The sequence below is a fragment of the Canis lupus genome, chromosome 23, assembly GCF_011100685.1.
Source record: "Canis lupus familiaris isolate Mischka breed German Shepherd chromosome 23, alternate assembly UU_Cfam_GSD_1.0, whole genome shotgun sequence".
Taxonomy (NCBI): Eukaryota; Metazoa; Chordata; class Mammalia; order Carnivora; family Canidae; genus Canis; species Canis lupus.
Genome location: NC_049244.1, coordinates 47,275,361 through 47,293,876, shown reverse-complemented (window position 1 = coordinate 47,293,876; position 18,516 = coordinate 47,275,361). Strand labels below are relative to the sequence as shown.

The following is an 18,516-nucleotide window of genomic DNA, read 5'->3' as shown; positions in this document are numbered from 1 at the left end:
AATTGTATTTCAAATGAATACTATGATAACCCCACATGGAAAGAAAGAAGAAGGAGGGATGGAGGGAAGGGGGAGGGAAGGAAGAGAGGAATCATCCTAGTAACCCACAAACGCAGTATTTGGTGGGCTATGGCTGTGTGGGGGAAGAAGTGCATGCAGACCCGAATTCTTTGTCAATAGGTTTGTTTATTGCAGTGTTTAGGTAAAGTAATTCAGAAATCATTTTAGATGTTTTATAGAAATGAGTAAACATGTTAATGTTAAGATCCAAGGCTGCCACCGTGGAAGAAGGAGGACACAAACATTGCACAGGTGAAGGCAAGGAAGACCCTTCTGGGGAATGGGTTAGAACTGGAGATATCAGATGAACTCATAATGTCCAAAATATACCTGTATGGATATCAGCGTTTCTATGAACGCATGCGTATGCATTTGGGATATGCATACTTATATGTTTGTGTCTGCATAGGTGTATTTTGCATTACTATATTCTTGCCAAAAGGGTCAACAAACCCAAACACTCCAGGAGCTGTGAGTATACCTCATCCGGATCTTGGCCTCTCCTGCCATTCCCCATTACAAGAAATGAGAAGTGGGGCACCTGGGTGGCTAAGTTGGCTAAGTGCGGACTCTTGATTGTAGCTCAGGTCATGATCTTAGGGGTGGTGGGATCAATCCCTGTATCTGGCTCTGCGCTTAGCAGGGAATCTGCTTGAGATTCTCTACGTCTCCCTCTGCCCCTCCCCTTTATTTATTTATTTATTTATTTATTTATTTATTTATATCTAAATAAATCTAAAAAAAATTAAAAAGAAACAAAAACAAAGAAAAAGAGAGAGGAAGAAAAAAGAAAGAAGAAAAGAAAGAAAGAAAGAAAGAAAGAAAGAAAGAAAGAAAGAAAGAAAGAAAGAAAGAAAGAAAAAAGAAAGAAGAAAAGAAAAAAAGAAAGAAGAATGGACTGATTCTGGGGTTGGGATGGGATAGGTACCAGCTTAGCCTTGAGCATCTTCTATGCCATAGAGTGTTCCCAAACACGAGGGAGGCATGCCATATGGACATAGAAGCCAGAATAAAGGGGCTTCCTTCGTTAAATGTGGACAATCTGAGCACCATAATAATTAAGGCAGTAAGGAATTCTAAACCAGTGGAAAGACAGAAATTCACAACTTAATATCAGTAACAGAGATACATATTAGTAATTGAAGCAGGAGAGAAGGGAGTTCTCTTGCTTACGAGAATACGAGAGACTCTCTGAACTGTGCAGGGAGTACTGGCAGTGGAGAACCACGAGTGTGTAACTCTAATGCCTTACAACGAAGACTACATCAGATGAGAACATCGATTTGTATGAAACCCAAAGGGAAATTTTCCTGAGGAATTGTCATTATAAAATGGAGAAATGAGGCGACACTTTGGCGTGGCGACCAAAAGTAACATTGCTCATGGGGCATAGATGAGCGTCCTGTGGCTCTCGGTATGACAGCATGGGAGGAGACCTAGCCTATGCAGTATTCTAGCAAAACATGCATAACCACAATCTAATCATGAGGAAATGTCAGACAAATATAAAAATGAGGAACACTCAGTGGAAAAAAAAAGAGAAGAAGAAGAGTTGGTGGATAGACTTTAAGGTTTTCCATTTTATAACAAAGAAATGATGTGAAAATGTTCCAGATTAAGGGAGGCTAAAGAGACATGGCAACTAAATGTAACACACACGACTCTGAACTGGATCCTTTCCTGGAGGGGAAAGTATTATAAAAGGTATTATTAGATAAATAGCAAAATTGGAATATGGGTAAACATTAGATAAACCTATTGCATCGATGCAAATTTGTGAAGTAGATCATTGTAATCATTACATAAGAGACTACCTCTATTTTTAGCAACTACCAGCTGAAGTCAAGGGTTTTTTATAACTTACCCTCAAGAGTTCAGAAGAGAAAATGGAGACAGAAAGAGAGAGAGAGAAAGAATAAGAGCAAATTATAAAGCAAATGGAGTAAAATATTAAGATTAGGCAAATCTGGGTAAGGGTATATAGATATTCACTGTGCTATTTTTATTTTTACAACTCTTTTGAGCTTTGAATTATTTCTTAATAAAAAATTTTAAGTAACTGAAGTATAATAAGCATTTCCAGCGAGCATCTAAGAAACTCCAATGGCATTAGATATGATTTTTACTCAAAAGGCAGCCTAATTGCCTAGAGAATGTCCCTGCCTCTCCTCTAATTCAGATCTGTTCACCAACACAGGAAAAGCATAAAAGCATTCGGCCTCGATTTTTTTCTTATGCAAAGTGAAAATAAATCAAACTGAGGCATGCTTTGGAAAAAAAATGCGGCTAATTTTACTTTTACTTTTTTCAGAATCAGAACTGTGGTGATTTTTTTCACGATCATATTTGTGTTTGTTTCCAAAGTGAAAAGATTTTTGAGACCGTGATAACCACTAACTATTGAAAAAACTGGGAAGTGACAATGAAATATCTGTAAAGTAGAATAATAATGAGCTGTGACATTTTTAATTAGTTCATGGAGTAAAACCAGTAGGCTCACTTCATTTCTGATTTGTTTTCCATAGTTCCAATACAAATTAATGGCTTTGAGGACATTTTTCTTTCAATTTGGACATAAAACTACAAATTTGCTATTTTCCTTAGTAATACTGAAAAGTTAAGACCCATTTTTGTACACGTATAAAATGGTGAACAGGCCAAGCTGGAAAGTATTTAGAAAACATCAAATCTAAGTGCCTAGTTTTAGTTTGTATAAAATGAAACAAATCGGGGATGTTAGGGAAGCAATATTGGAAACGATCAAACACCAAATAATTTACATTTTAAAGTTTTTGAAAATTAATTTTCAAACACCAAATAATTTACATTTTAAAGATGTAAAAATTAAAGTTTTTATTTTCTAGAGTCCTTGTGTACATCGCACTGCATAAAATGTATCTTTTTAAAAAAAATATTTTTATTTATTCATGAGAGACACGGGGGGGGGGGGTGGGCAGAGACACAGGGGAAGAAGCAGGCTCCATTGCAGGAGCCTGATGTGGGACTTGATCCCGGGACTCCATTATCATGCCCTAGGCCAACCGCTGAGCCACCCAGGGATCCCCAAAATGTATCTTTTTAAATGGAAATATTCATAAATGTAAACGAACTTGCCTTTATTCTTTATATTTGCAGAAATTATTCCTTGTATGTGAATGAGACACATATTCTCTCTTACGGAGCACCTAGGCTTCCAAAGCACATATTTTTGTGTACACAATAATTTTCCCATGTAACACATATTTTGATTAATAGAATAAATATGAATATGTTACATATGGCACTTATTTGAAAGTCACGTCCACTGAAAATGAACGGAAAATCAGTGTTTGTAAGTGGACACAAATTTGCGTTTACAAAGTTGGAAGAGGCACATTATCCAGATTGAGAGGATTTTTGTTTCTGAATTCAAAACACACCATTCCTCTTAGTCTACACCAAATCATAATCTTTCTTTTGAGCCACGAACTCTGATCTACTCTTGCCAATGAGACAATGGCCGAAAGAAGGGAAAAACCAAACAAACAAGTGTTCCAATGTTCCAAAAGTTCTTTGGGAAGTCCAGTTATTGATGTTAAGAGCAAACAGCATCATGGTTTCGTGGCGAATTTATTACTTGAGAAGTAATGCATTTGCCAAGGTGGACTAGAGCCCTCAAGCAGCAGGCCTTTCTCCTGCACAGGTGGGCAGCTGTAGAGAGTTCACACTGCAGGAGGGGGAAGACACCCACTAAACTGTGAGATTTGTTGGATCAACCCTGGAATTCAACAATCCGATGGCTACCCAGCAAGACCACGCACACATCACACAGGCCACCGTGTCTTATTAAGACAGATATAAAATTTTACGATGCTATACAGCAGTCATCCGTTTCAACTTCTATTAGATTCAGTGAAAATTTATGTCTTCGTGTGTCCCATGAATGTAGTCTTAATGAAACAGTAAAAAATATATATATATACGTCTCTAGTTGAGAAGTAACAATTTATGTATGCCAGCAATAAATTATTTACAATATTGTGTCTAATTTCACTTCAAAAATTGGGATTTGGGGCAGATTCTGAAACGCTTGTTCTTATTACACTATGCGACATAAAACCACAAGCAATGCATCTTGCTATTGTCCCAATAATGGTAAGATAGTCCCCATTAACATCCCATATGTCTCATGGAAGGTCAGCCGGGTAGCTCTAATTCTTTTTCTGCAAATATGATTTTGTCATAGAACGAATTCTAAACTTATTTTCCACAATCTAGAACTAGGCTGTTTGTTCAGATTTTAATGGTTCACAAGAACGACGACCACAACAACAGCAACACAACCACCTTACCAGCAAGATAGGGTTTTCTCTACTTCTACGGCCTTCATTTGCCACTCGGAATTACAGTGTTGATCAAATTTAGATTGTAAGTTCCTTGGGCTATGTTTTTTTCTCAGTTGTTACCAGTTATTCAATGTAACACCACACTGTATGACAAACACACAACACCTGATAGCTTATGATATCAAAATATTATCGAAATATCTCATACTTAAAATTCTGGACATTTAAAAGTCCCTCTTTTTTTTTTTTTTTTTTTTAGAGCGAAGCATTATAAGCGGTGTTGAAAAGAACCATAATCAAGTTCTGGTGAAGTAGCTGTGTTTAATCAGTGTGATACATAAAGATGAACATACAATTTTAATGGATTTCTCACAACTGTCAACTTAATTTTACTTAATTTTAAAATTTTGATCTAGTTAAGAATATTAAACTTGAGTCAACAGTTCATTTCCTAAATTTGTAACACTGACAATCTGTTTTCATTCTCTCTGTAATCAAAAGACAGCAACTTCTATCACAGTGCATTGCATGAAAATAATTTTTTAAAAACATCCTATTCTCTAGGTAATGTAATAGAACCAATGTGATAGCGTTGTTTACCCAAATTGATTAAAATTAAATCCATTAATTTATGGAACAGTGCAGACTTTCTTTTTCGGAAGCCATGTGATTATTCTAATTAAAGCAAACCAAATTAAGTAATCATTCAAATATATTATTTTCTTAAAAAAAGATTCAAAAATACTGTATGAGAATTACAATTATATTAAATAGTTAATATTTATATACATTATTCTAGCTTGGCAAAAATTAAAAAAAATCTGCTGGATTTAGATTACTTTAGAATTGCCTAATGAAATTAGTTTCAGCTTGATTTGATTCCCAATTATGAATCCAAATGGTCTTTTAGTTCTCGTCCCATTTTGGGGCATCATAACTGCAAATTAATCTTAAACATAAATTTCTAAAACTTGAGTTACTTACCTTATTTACATTTTAAAAGACTATCTACACTACAAATAGCTTTTTCTAAAGTATTTAAATTTCATCATCATATGATATGAAAAATAATACTGAAATGTCACAGTTTAATACTATATATTTTCACAGTGGGTAGAAACAAATTCAAGAATATCTTTTTCCTGGAAAATGTCCAACTAGTAATATGCAAAACAAACAAACAAATATAGGTAGGATAACTTACAGATGTTAGGAATTTACTGGAGCTAGGGGAAGAAAAAACTCTCAAAATTTAAATTAACACAAAAGTTCTGTCAGCATTAAATTGTGTACAAAATTTGAAAAAAAAAGTGAAATATTTTTCCTTTTCAGTTAAAATAATTTGGAGATCAATAAGAACTTTAAAATTTTCCAGCTTTTTAAAAGGTTGTACGTGAAGTTGAAACTGTAAACGTACTAAACGTTGTCATTTAAAATATTGAGTACTCGCTTTAAAATTATGAAATTTCTTTAATCTATTTTGTAATTCAGCCCACACTGAAATCGTTGTTTCATGAACAGTGATCCAAATAATTAAATGAAAAATAGCAAAACTTTCTTCTTACCTCAGTGTCTTTTTTTCAGTTGCTTGTTAAGCTGCTTAAATAGTTGAGTTAACCAGCATCTCAAAGGGCTCTGACTCCCCTCAGCTTTTTTTAGTCAGTTTTTTTTTTCTCTGCAAAAGGACGGTCTACCAAAAGAGGAAGTTGTGAAACACCAGTCATTTTGCTTTATAAATTCTATGCAGGATGAAAAATTCTTCACAAACCTTACCTTTGGAACCATGGTGACAGGCTATAATTTGTGTGCGTATACATGTGCAATTAATTAACATATACGCAAATTTATATGTGTAAGCGAGTTTTCAGAAAGTTCTTGAAATCTATACATTATTATGTAATGCTCATTTACATAAGGAAACATCTCCTCTGTGGCCAAAAGATAATCATAGGAAAACAAAATACCGCTCTTTGCAGACAAAACCCGTCAAGCTCATACGTGAGGACTAAACTTGCTTTTATAAGGTTAATTAATTTAAACTCTTTGAAGTATGACCTAAATGCTAATCTGACTACAGACATATTGTAAAAAGAAAAAAAAAAAAAAAACTTCAGTAAACGGGCATTTTCCTGGAATCTGAGTAGTGGTTTTTTACCTACAAGCCTTAAACTTCCTTTCTCATGAATAGCTGCCTGTTACATATAGATAAAGCATTGCAAAACTGAAACTCTTGCTTATCCATAAGCTCTGCTCTCTCAACTTCAGCCACAAGAATGCAAAACAGGTGCAGGTCCTGCACTGCTGAACACAAATGGTTAAGTTTCTAACAGGTTGGAGCCCTGATGGAAAATAGTTATGGGACAGTAGGGACGATGGTAGAAAAGGGACAGAAAAGCAGTTGATCAAAGCCAACACTACCTCCAACCCCAAATAGAAGGAAACACTCATATATATATATACTTCTCCCAGGTTACTGAATAGTAGAAGCAAATGAACAGCTGCAATTTGCATGTGGCAGGCCCTCCCACCCGGCCTTGCTGTTGGGGAAGGGAAGGGGGAGGGTGGTTTGCAAGAATAACAGTAATTATGCAAACCTCCACGCGCTGCAAGAACCACTTTCTGGACTTTGAAACTATCATGTTCCCAGGGTATCACACTCTGCTTTTTTACTTAACCATATTTTCAAAAGGGCAATAAAGAGCAATTAGGGGGTAATGAAAAATGGAAACGTTTTTCCATTTCATCTACACTCCAACTCGATGGGAATCTGCAGGAAGTAAAAACAAAGGCACAAACAATACTAAGAAAGCTACCACGACAACGGCCAAACACCAGAGTGTCATCAATGTAAAACTAGAGTGGATTTCTTGCCCGAGATACTTCTACGAAAATCCCTGAAGGGAGTTATTGAATGTGGTCAACAGTGCTTAGATTCTGTGTGTTTTGAGAAATTTTAAGTATGAGCATATTTGACTTTTATTATAAAAACACTAAGTCCACCTGACTGCCAAAGACCCAGGCTCAGCAGCAGAGGCAGAGTGCTGGGTATCGGTGGATGGTTTAATGCGCCCGCTCAGTATTTGTGTCCCTTTCACCTGGTGGGTGGATGTGTGTCTCTGTTTCTGTAATGATCCTTTCCAGACTGGAGAATATGCTCAAGAGTCTTCCCTCTTAGACAGTTCTCTGACTGACCTGTCCTATCACTTTCCAATTTGAAAAAGTTGTCATCACCGACGTCCTGCAAGTCCTCCTAGCTGGTATGTGTATGTGCATACGTGCATGTGCACGTGAGCATGTGTGTGTGTGTGTGTGATAGCACATACATAAAATCAATGAGCTTATCATTTTATACATATAGTCTAGAGATGTTAGGTATATGAAAGTTATGGTACAACCTTCACCAACCCCCACCTCTAGATATTTTCATCCTCCCAAACTGAAACTCTATACTCATTAAACAATAGCTTCCCATTCCTCTTCCATTCCCTACGCAGTCCTTGGCAGCCACCATCCTACTGTCTATCTTCATGAGTTGACTTCTCCAGGTACCTCCTACAAGTAGAATCATAGAGAATTTGTCCTTGTGGCTGGCTTATTTCACTCAGGTGCTTCCAGGTTGCAGCATTTGTGAGAATCCTCTTCCCTTTTTAAGGCTGAATAATATTCCATTACGTGCATGTGCCACATCTTATTTATCTATTGTATTCTTCGATGGACATTTATGTTTGCTTCCTCCTATCGGCTATTGTGAATAATCCTGCTAAGATCATGGGTTTACAAATACCTGTTTGAGTCTCTGCTTTCTTCTATATTCTTTTGGGTATATACCCAATAAATAGAAATTGCTAGATTGAAATATTCTCTATTGCTGGAGCATATCATGATTCTATGTTTCAATTTTTGAGGACCTCCCATACCATTAAATTCCCCTATCTTCTTCATGTTTCATCTCTCTGCATTCTGGTTTCTGCGGCTTCTAGTCACTAAGATTCTCTTGCCAAAGTCACCCGATGACTATGTTACCAAATCCAAATGATACTTCAAAGCCCTCTTGCTTGACTCCTTTGCAGTATATGCCACTGTTGACCATTTCCTTCTTGTAGAAATGGTCTCTGTGCTTGAGTTCTTCACTCTCTCTTTCTGATTGGGTAGCAGTCTCTTCTTTGACTTTCTTACGGGGTTCCTTAACCATGTTCATCCATTAAATGTTGCTGCTTCTCAGGATTCTGTTCTGGGCCTGCTCCTCTTCTTATGCACAATGTCCTCAGCATACTTCCATGGTATCAATGGACAGAGACTTAATTGCACTTTCATCTCTGTTTCCAACCTGGATATCTCCCTTGAAAAATTTTGGTCAGTACAAAATACAAGATGGTTTTGACCTGTGCTCTAGAGAAAAGCATCTGCATAGAGGGCGTAAGAGCAACCAAATTTTTAACTTTCATTGTTTAACCTTGGACAAGTCAGCTATTATTTCTGAGCCCCGTTTCCTTATCTGGAGCCACAAACAACCACTTCGGAGGATTATTGAAAGTTCATTTTCTTGACATTTAAAAATTATAGAATAAAGAATACTTTGTTGTGTTTATAGTATAAAAAATACAGGTAAAGTAAAAATTTATACTATTTCCCTATAGCATGATTCTCCATATATATATATATATATATATATATATATATGGAGAATATATGTAGATAGATAGATAGATAGATAGATAGATAGATTCATATATCCATATGATATATGGAATTAAGTAATTTTGTGGGCGTTTAAATATATATAACATCACAGTGTATTTTTCACTGTGATCTTTTTTTAACTTTATCTTTTTTTTCACTGCGATCTTTTTTTAGTTGAAGCTATCCCCAAGGTATTCTTTGGAACTGACTCATACACATCTAATACCCCCATCGATAAAATTTATGTAATTTCTTCACAATTAAAAGCAGTGTAGTCAATCAACAGTGTTATAGATGCCTCCCTAAAAGTATGGGGAAGTTTTTAAGTATAGGGATATAGAATTGCTGGGCCAGAAGGTATACACATTTATTTTTTATTTTTATTTTTTAGGTATACACATTTAAAATGTTTTTTTTTCTTTTTTACACATTTAAAATGTTAATTGTTACTACCAAATTGCCGAGTCAAAAAACCTTTACCAGTTTGAACTTCCAACATTTCCTGTTTTTCCACTCTATTGTCACTACTTGACATAATCAAACTTTTAAAGATTTGCCAATCTGATGGGCAAAAGAATGGTGTCTTCATATTTTTAATTTGTATTTCCCTGATTACTATGGAAATTGAACATATTTTAATGTTTGTACCTTTTGTATTTCCTGTTTTGTAAATTGCCTGTTCATTCATTCCAGACATTTGTTCATTGGACAATGGTCAACTTTTTATCGATTTGTAGGGTTCAATATACCTTAGGTTTTAATGTATTGTAATCACTGTTCTTTTTTTAATGCTACAGTCATTGAATAGTGTAGCTTTTTGAGATGATCTCAATATTGTTTGATAATATCCTTGCGTTTTGGCACAAGATGTCTCAGGCTCATTTTGTAAATTTCCTATTCCAGACCTAAACTTAGCTCTTTCTCTAAAGGGCTTTGTTTCCTTTCAGTAAGACAGGGTTTTCTGAGACTGAATTTAGACATTAGTGGTGCTACAGGGTTATCATTAGCATTAGGAATAAACTGGGTTTTGTAAGCATTAGCAGTTAGTCAATATAATGTTAGTTATTTCTATATGCAAAGCAATATGTATTTGGAATATATATTTAAACATGTGCTAGGAGTTTGTAGCATGCATTAACATTACATCATATTTTGCATTAAAGTAATTTAAGAATAACATACCTCATATGAGAAAATATTTTCTCTTGAGTAAAAATTGGGCACTGTTTTCCTCTGCAAGGATATTTTGATAAAGAAAGGCAATAACATAGTAATTGTCATATCTTGCATTTGGACCTTTCCAAATACCCTTCCAAAGAAATTTCAAAAGTCATGTAGAATGGAAAAATATTACACAGCTTCCATATTTTTCATTTTTCTCATTTGCTTTTTTTAAAAAGATTTTATTTATTCATGAGAGACAGACAGAGAGAGAGAGAGAGAAAGAGAGGCAGAGACACAGGCAGAGGGAGAAGCAGGCTCCATGCCCGGAGCCCGACGTGGGACTCAATCCTGGGTCTCCAGGCTCACACCCTGGACTGAAGGCAGCACTAAACTGCTGAGCCACCCAGCCTGCCCCTCATTTGCTTTTATCATTATGATTCTCAATCTGTTTTCTCTTTCCTTTTTTTGCTCTTATGCACTTACCACTTAAAAGTAAGCAAAAATCTTCGCATTTGTCCTTGAAAAAATATTTCAATAAAAAAATATATATTCATGGTTTTAGCCACCATTTTTTTTCCTAAGACTTATTTCACGGCCACTTTAAAACTACTGAAGTAGCACGTTTCTATTGCTATCTGCAGAGCTCAATGGTGGGAGAAGTACTTCTGATTCACTGATTTTATTTTTAATTTATTAAAGAAATGACTTTAATATGTAAGTGCGCATATAATTGTTTTGTTTTGTACAGCTAGATAATTGAAGAGGGAAGCACTCTCTGATCATTCTTAAGTACCTTTGACCCTCAGGTTCCTTATCTGTAAAAGAGAATAAGAATATCTACTTCACTGGGGTGTTGTGAGGATTAATTGGCTATTATAGGTAAACGGCCAAGCACATTAAGTTTCCTGATAAGTATGATGCTGATAATTCCAAATCTAATTTGAAAAACACAACTGGACAAAAAGTTTCTTCTAGTTTGTGAATTTATTTGAAAACACTACAAAAGGTTTACAAATTAAAGCACATCTCGTTTTACATTTATATTTATTGTGCGTTAAGAGAAATAAACGAAAGGAACCAGGACTATAGGAGATTTGCGGAGAGTCATTCACTCATTCATCCACTCAATAATTATTATCTGTTATAAGTAAGAAGATATACTAGGGACTGGGCCTACACAAAGAACCATTGGACTGTGCAGATTATTCTGTTGGTCTTGCCCTTTGCTGCCCTAGAGGCTGGTCTCTACACACCATTTACGAGGCTCCTTTGCCCTCTTCCTTCTGGTTACCTTTAGCCAATGGATGCATAAGCATGAGATAGAAAGAAAAGAATTTGAAGTATGTTTTTGTATCTCCTTCATCCTGTCAGGCCACAGTTTGGGAAGCGGCTATATCACTCTCCCCACATCTATGGCCCCTTTCTGGTTCCTTCTCTTCCTCAGCTATACCTCTGGTCAAGTTCTAGCAACATGGTTCTTCCTTGCCTTTCATGCTTAGGAGTGACATCCGCTTCCTACCACTGCTAACCTACAGGTGCTTTACCCTACCTGGCTGACTCTGAATCATTTCGATACCTCTTAATAATCCTCTCATTAGATGCACTTTTTCAGGCAGAACTTATTTTACATTGGTCTTGTCATGCAATCAAATTACACATGCCACCTTGAAAGTGATATACTGGGAGGTATATGGTTTCAGAGGAAACACAAAGGTGGAAACTTATAGAAGATGTACTAGGCTTCGGGAATCCAGGATTGCAGTTCAGGGAAAGTGACAGTTGAACTGAGACTTGAAGGATAAGAATAAGGAGGACTTCATGGGTATTTAGCAGGGCTGGGTCTGCTGGGCAAGGGTAGGAAGAAAGAGGGAACTGGAAAAGGAATAGAATTCAGAGAGAGTGAGAGCATCCTATTCATGGAATTGCCTGTACTATGCTCATTGGAAGGCATAAGCTGGGTGGGTGGGGGTGGTGCTAAAAAGGGGGGTGGTGAAGGCACACTTAGAAAAAGCCAGAAAGAGCATCAGAAGATGGTGAAGGGTGTGGTGAGGAATGAGCCAGGAAATAGGACTCTTGAAGAAGCAAAAAACAAAAACAGAAAACCAAAACAATGAAAAAAAAAAAAACAAAAACAAACACCAAACAAACAAACAAAACAAAACAAAACAAAACAAAACAACCCTTGTAGCATAAGCAATCAGGGCTTTGGGGTATATGTATCTTTTCTTATTCTTTATTGATTCTCTTTCTTTTGGTAATAGGTTTTGTGATTTTTCTCTGAGACACAAACCCATCCTCAATATCAGCCCATGTGACGGGAGGCACTGATTTTCCTCACATTCTAAATTGGTATGACCAACTGACCAATGTCTGGCAAAAAGTTTTAATTTTTTTTCTTTGCCACAGTGATGGTTCAAAGATGGTTAGGTGATTCAAGCCATCCAGTGAGACTCATTTCTGGAAATTTTAAATTCTGGTTTTGCTGGGATTGGCTAACTGTAAGACCAAGTTCTGATGACATCATCCTAGTCCCTGACTCCAGCTACGCCTAAACTCTTATCTCTCTTCTTTTCATTTGCTGAGCCAAAAAATCCTGTCACTCACAACTACAAAAGTCTTTTACATCAGGAAGAAAATTATGCAGGACAAGACATGTTTTATTTGAAGTAGAAGTATCAATATCAAGAAAAGCAAGGTTTTCATTGTCCCTGGAACAGCACTGTCCCATAGAAATATAATGCAAGCTACATATATCATTACAAAATTTTTAGTTACTACATTAAAAAGAAACAGGTGAAATGAATTTTAATAAAGTAGGTTATTTAACTCAATATATATAAATATTATTATTTCAATGTGTAATCAATATAGAAAATTGTATCCAGTTTAATTTTTAAATTTAAACTTAAACTAATTAAAACTAAATACAATTAAAAAAAAAATCAGTCCTCAGCCACACTAGCCACATTTCAAGCATTCAGTAGCATCAAACAGCACAGCCCTAGACTAGATCCTAAAGTACAGGAGTTGATAGGAGTCCAGTCGAAAGTGAGCCTGTGCTCAAATTTTAGGCCCTTGGAATGGGGAACTACTTAATATTTTTGAACAGGGAAATGATGTAAGCTAAACAACGCTTCAATAAAAATAATCTGGCAGTTATAGCATCCTTAAAGCTTTCCTGATTTCCCAGTCAAATTAATGATGCCTTTCTCTATAATCCTCTTGCTCAGAGTCGTAAGGACACATGTCAGACTCTCTAGGGACAGAAACACTTATCCATTTTGAGACAGCAGCCAGAAAAATAATCTGCTGTTGAGCAGGATTCTCTCAAGACCTTGCCTATGCATTCTTCTGTCCCTAATGCGATTTGGAACATTCCCATGGCATTAAGTAGTGTGCCAGTTTTTGACTCTTGCTTCTAGATGGTCAGGTACAGTGGAATGATGAAATCAAAGGTCAGATGCAGAAACGATTAAAAACTTTTTCTTTCTAATGTTTGCATTAACTCAAAGACCAATCTCAATTCGAGACCTATTCAAACAAAGAAACAATGAGAATCTTAGAGTCCAGAAAATACACGACAACATACTGTCAGCTCCAAAGGGGGGAAATATGCTTCACTTTGTTCTCGTTTCCTCCCTGTTTCTTGCCCCTGGTAGGTTTTTCAAAACGGTATTTGTTTAATGGAACTAATGAATTATAAACTACAAGTCATAGTCTTTCGATTCTTTTTTGGATAACAAATATAAAGTAAAACACTTTAAAAAGTTTAATTTTTAATCGACATATTTGAATAAATTCTTGATTACATTTTTCTGATCAACGTCCCATTGTCTATTTTTTACAAACGTAAAATGATTTAAAGATAACACTTGTCATTCCTGAAACATTCATTGCAATTTTAATCAAATGATTGTATCAATTCTAAGAGTCTTCATGTCCTAGCAAATAAATCACGTTAACAGAAAAATTTTTTTATAACACCCTTTTTTCTTGTAAGACTATTTTAAGTTCCTGAACACAGGCATTTTATATGGTTAGTGAAACATTTTGTTTCAGCTAACTGGGTGAGGGCTATGTTTATTATTTCTGTGGTGAAACAAAGAAAGGATATGTTCTCTTTCCACGGTACACAACCGCTACAACAGAGGAGCACGTTTCCAAATGGGGGTTAGGTCAGGAAAAAAGTCCCTGGGGGAAACTTGTTACAGACTGGCCACACCTAAACCTAGAGAATATAATACAACAGCCATAGGTGAGGGCCACCGCAAACCGTAGCCCCTGTGAGTTAGATGTGACTGCTTTCAGAACAAGATTTCAAGGGGACAATGGTGTCATGTAATGATGGAAGCTCTCATAAAATTATAAATTCACTTCATCTATGTGCTTTTTATTTGGAGCAATGATGAGATGCATATTCAAGAATGTTGTGGGGATTCACGGTTTTGGGGACAGTAAGCATCAAGAAGAAGAGAAAATGTATTTCCTGGGGGGGGGGGGGGATTTAATTTCTGCTTTTTGAAGGTAGATGTCTTTGTAATAGACCTAACGCTTTTTGACTTTTGAAGACCAGTTCTGACAGTTGATGGCAAGTATGGATATCCATTTGGCCACTACTGACTGAGTACTTGGTAATCCTTATTGGAAAACTTTACAATGTGCTATTTTGTTGTAAAACATTTGCATGAGCCTTAATGCATTCTGTTCTTCCTAAAAGCCAATTTTACCAGCAGTTACACAGCTTTTAGAAGGCTTCAAATGGAGTCACTTATGTTTCACAGTGACTGAAAATTCACAAAAATATCAAAGCTCAAATCTCTTATTCTGTGTTCTCAACTACATCGGTGGTTTGCAAGATTTTCTGAGTGTTTTGTTTCCTGGATTTTTTTTTTAGATGCACACACACATCTATGGATACACATGTAGATAATATATGTGTGTATTTACATACTACATACATAAATGGATTTTTGGTGGATGGGGAGTTATAGAAACATGTGATCATCATAAATCTACAAGGAAGACAATACAGATCGCTCTTTGTTTCAATCAACTGGGGATTATTACTATTTAATTTTTGCACACACCCTTTCAGATTCATATATACTTATGTGTTTTTTTCAAAAATGGATGATAACATAAAAATATAGCAGAATTCTACATAACTGAATTCTATTTTTAATATTCACAGACTGTGAAAATACATAATGGCAAAGTATTATCAATTCAACAATACTTCTTATTCACATCATCACCTACGTACATTTGAACAATAATATCATGTGTTCTTTTTTTTTTAATACCATGTGTTCTTACAGAACATATATATCCAGGCTGCTAAAAATACCTGTGGTTATATGATTTGGAGACCTTTTGTAAAAAGTATATCTCACACGTTTAGAACCTGTGACTGAAGTCTTTTAACAACAAGCCACACTTGTGTGGCTGTTTTTGATTACTCTATATTCAAAGCAACTTCATCTGTCAGAGCTTCTGCTGTTATCAACAAACACACATGAAATATTTGTTATAAACCAGGATAGGCCTCAACTTGCAAGAGAAGAGCTTGGGAATCAGCTTGTCTGATTATGTAATTATATGACTTCAGGAATTAAGTATTGGTGGTTCTTATGCTAAGGGTGAGTGAGATACATCAATAATTTTTCTCTCCCAAACTTGGGAAGACTTCTAAAAAGAAATAAGATCTGGAGGAAGTCTTTAAGGAAGGAGCTATGATAGTTAGTTGGGCAAATGAAGTTTTCATGGAAATGTGTAGTGAGAATCTCAAAGAAATAGCCAGTGAGTATTGTATTGAGGCTAAGCAAGAAGTTAACATTCAATTCATGAAGGAATTTATATCAGAAGCAGCAGTAGTGCCATTCAGAAAATGAAAGATTTGTTTTTAACTTAGAAACAAAATTTTAGACAAAGGTTAGTTCAGAAAACAATGTGTTGAACACCTATGTACCCACTATCAGAATAAAAACTACTAATCTATGGGTATCTCTTTGTCAGGTATTTTCCTCTTTATATAGCTCCTATATCTTTAAAAACCAAGCCTTGAAGCACAAGGAATAGTTGAGCAAAGTGTTGGGGATGTTGTAAAAGAGACTGGAAAGGGGGGAAAGCACCTCGGGACAAGTAACTCCTATGTAATGTAAATGACACACACTCAAAAAATTTTTAGAAAAATGACTCATTGGAATTATTTAAAATTGCAGACTCCTCAAAGACGGGAGGTTAAGTATGACATGACTTAACATGTTGTAAATAATTTGGTCTCCACAGTCATTTCATTACAAGTCATTAACTAATTTCAGAAATACATACAGACTTTGAGTCCTAATGGAATATGGTCCAAAAGTTTACTTGTTTCTTAGTTGTCTGGATTCCCACATAGTTTTAAGATTATACTTTGTTGTTAACGTTCCCAAAGAGTTTATAAAAGCCTGCTTACATAACATGGCAGCCAAGATTACCTGCTCTTTTAAGATTCTTCATTCATCATGCATAGTATGCAGTGATTGTTAGATGTGATCATAGTATGGTGATTATATTTAGAAAAAAATGATTAGTTTTCTATGGCTATGTAACAAATTACTACAAACCTAGGAGCTTAAAATAACACAAATTTACTATCTCACAGTTTTTGAGGAGTCTTACACATCATGGCTGGATTCTCTGATCAGAGTCTCAAATACTGAAATTAAGGGACATTCTGTGTTGTTCTTCTCATCAGAGGCATAGTTGTGGACAGAATTCAATTACCTGGGGTATTAGGACTGAAGTCCCCATTTTCTTCCTTGCTGTTGATCAGAAGCTGCTCTCTGCCCTTAAAGACCACATTCTTTGCTGCCTGGCCTCCCCTATCATTAAGCTAGTAATGGAGACTATCTAGCATGACCAATTACTCTCATGGGATGAATTTCTGACTTCCTCTGTCTCTGATCTCTAGATCTAGATTCTTGTGATTAGGCTAGACCCACCTGAAAAAAATCTTCCTATTTTAAGGCCAGTTGATTTAGGATCTTAGTTACTTTTGCACAATTCTTTACAGGAGAGCCTATGTTAGTATTTGATTGAATAACTGAGAGAAGATGTGTATACATAAGGGCCCAAGAATCCAGAGGGACCACTTTAGAATTCTACCTACCATAAACCCTATCAATTAGAGATACATACTGACATACATGAAATGGAATAACATGCTGTGTGGGATATGTATTCAAATAATCCAACAACAACAACAAAAAAGAGTAATGAATAGATGCAATAAAATAGGGAAAACATTGAGTTATTGAAACTGGGTGGTGGGCATTTAGAAAGTTATTTTTTCTGCTTCTGCTATGTTTATGAATGTCCACTAAAATTTTAAATAAATAAACAAATAAATAAATAAATAAATAACATTATCTCTCAGCCTTAATCCTGACACGCAGCCTTTGATTCCACTAAATTTTTATCTTGTGACTGTACACTAATAGTTTGGATCCTTCCTTTCTTCTGGGTCCCTCATTTAGTCTTTCCTCAGCCCTTTACTGTAAAGGAAACTGAGACTGAGTAGATTCCCAGACATTCCTGGGATAGCCAGAATCCTGGATGTTAGTGTGTGGACAAGGACTAGAGCATTTGTCATGGTAAAGATGTGGAGTGAAATCTCTGGTCAAAGGGACAATTGTGAACAAGTGAGCCCTTATAGTGGTTGGAAGGGGTAAGGAAATAAGGAGGCCTGAAAAAGAGGAACTATATTCCATATAGAGGAGTGTTAGCAATAAGTGTAGAAAGAATGACAGAGTTGGCAAATCACCATTATGAATCCCCAATGTAACATGAAATTTAGACAAGGATAGAAGAGATATGCATATAACTTGGTGAAAGTTTATTAAAACAACAGAATTTTCACATAGTTTTAAAGTAGCACCACACGGGTTGTCTTTTTTTAATTACAAAAGGAAAACAGATCTTTATATTAGAAAGATTTTGTGGGGACATTTGGGTGGCTCAGTGGTTGAGCTTCTGCCTTCGGCTCAGGACGTGATCCTGGAGTCCCAGGATTGAGTCCCACATCGGGCTCCCTGCAGGAAGCCTGCTTCTCCCTCTGCCTGTGTCTCTGCCTCTCTCTCTCTATATATGTCTCTCATGAATAAATAAATAAAATCTTAAAAAAAAGAAAGATTTTGTAATTCCTACCTTTAACTGGGCAATCTAATAGTTTAAGATCTTAAAAATTTAATTTAAATAATTTAAAATCTTAATAGTTTAAGATCACTGTTAGTGACACACTGTA

General features: G+C 35.8%; 1 protein-coding gene across 3 annotated transcripts in view; it reads right to left on the bottom strand.

The window, feature by feature from the left end:
* MBNL1 (muscleblind like splicing regulator 1) overlaps positions 1 to 6,075 on the bottom strand; it is a 203,548-nt gene extending 197,473 nt beyond the window's left edge. The window contains exon 1 of one of the 3 annotated variants that reach the window (XM_038571239.1): positions 5,951 to 6,075. The gene's annotated coding sequence lies outside the window, so the exon portion shown is untranslated. The remainder of the gene's footprint in view (positions 1 to 5,950) is intronic. The other 2 variants (XM_038571258.1, XM_038571254.1) reach the window with 2 other exon arrangements.
* Between the last annotated feature and the right edge of the window lie 12,441 nt (positions 6,076 to 18,516).